Below are 1,288 nucleotides of genomic sequence, written 5' to 3' on the forward strand. Positions count from 1 at the left end.
TGAACTTGGTTTAAGAGGCACTGTAATGGTCAAGTTCAATAGTATCTTAGATTAAAAAGACTTTTATGAACTTTGAACCTTTAATAGTGTTATGTCCTAGATATTTAGTTCAATTTCAACAAGTGAGGTTGAGGTCATTCAAATGGTTAATGTGATAATTCGGTCATTTTCAAGGTCTCTTTTGTTGAATGCCATCGAGGCTGAGATGACTGAGATGAGCACCAGAGTGAGTTTGACAAGGAGAGTCGTAGAGAACCACACCCCAAGCCAAGCTCATGTTGGGCTTAACAAACTTAAAATCCAAAAACACAAACCCTTAAATGGGAACCAGGATGCTAAGGAATTAAAAAACTTTATTTTTGACGTAGAACAATACTTGAAGGTTACAGGAACTTGCTCATAGGACCTAAGAGTTACGTTGGCCACAATGCATCTCATGGACGGTGGCGCTCGAAGGTGGATGATATAAAAAATTGGTCATGCACCATAAACTCATGGGAAGACCGTTGATAGAATCGATGCAATCGACGCTCCCCTTGATGGGTTGCCAATTAAAGACCTGACGTTTGATGTTGACTCTTTTGAAGAAAAAGCCACACGATCGAACACCTCGAAATGTCACGGTAGCTCTAAGAACTCTATCATACGACCTGAGAGTTGAGGGCTACAGGAACTTTCTCATACTACCTAAGAGTTACGTTAGCCGCAATGCATCTCATGGATGATGCAAAACTATGGTAGTGCTCGAAGGTGAAGGTATAAAAAATGGGTCATGCACCATAAACTCATGGGAAGATCGTTGTTGGAATCGATGCAATCGACGCTCCCCTGGATGGGTTGCCAATCAAAGACCTAACATTTGATATTGACTCTTTTGAAGAAAGAACCACACAATCGAACAGCTCGAAACGTCGCGGTAGCTTTGAGAACTCTAACACACACAGGGAAGGACATGTTGAAGAGTTAGACATTAAGCAAAATATCATGCTAAAACTCTTCAGCGATCTGACAAAAGACTTTAGGACATGTACACCAAAAATCCATTGTTGTCCAGCGGTTAGGATATCTGGCTTTCACCCAGGAGACTTGGGTTTGATTCCCGGCAATGGAATATTATTTTCTTATTTCGTACCTTTGTTAGAGTTATGTTATAGATATTTTGTTCAATCTCAGATGGTTAATGTGATAATCCAGTCGTTTTCGAGGTCTCTCTTGTTGAACGACATCGTGGTTGAGATGAGCAGGTGATTGAAATGGTTGATGCGATAATCCAGTCGTTTTCGAGGTC

General features: G+C 40.8%; 1 non-coding gene across 1 annotated transcript; it reads left to right on the forward strand.

The window, feature by feature from the left end:
- The first annotated feature begins 1,039 nt into the window (after positions 1-1,039).
- Positions 1,040-1,111, forward strand: TRNAE-UUC. Its single transcript has one exon. It is a non-coding gene; the product is annotated as a tRNA-Glu (tRNA).
- The last annotated feature ends 177 nt before the right edge of the window (positions 1,112-1,288 follow it).

Source organism: Cucurbita moschata, unplaced genomic scaffold (genome assembly GCF_002738365.1).
Source record: "Cucurbita moschata cultivar Rifu unplaced genomic scaffold, Cmos_1.0 Cmo_Scf00097, whole genome shotgun sequence".
In the NCBI taxonomy this organism is placed as follows: Eukaryota; Viridiplantae; Streptophyta; class Magnoliopsida; order Cucurbitales; family Cucurbitaceae; genus Cucurbita; species Cucurbita moschata.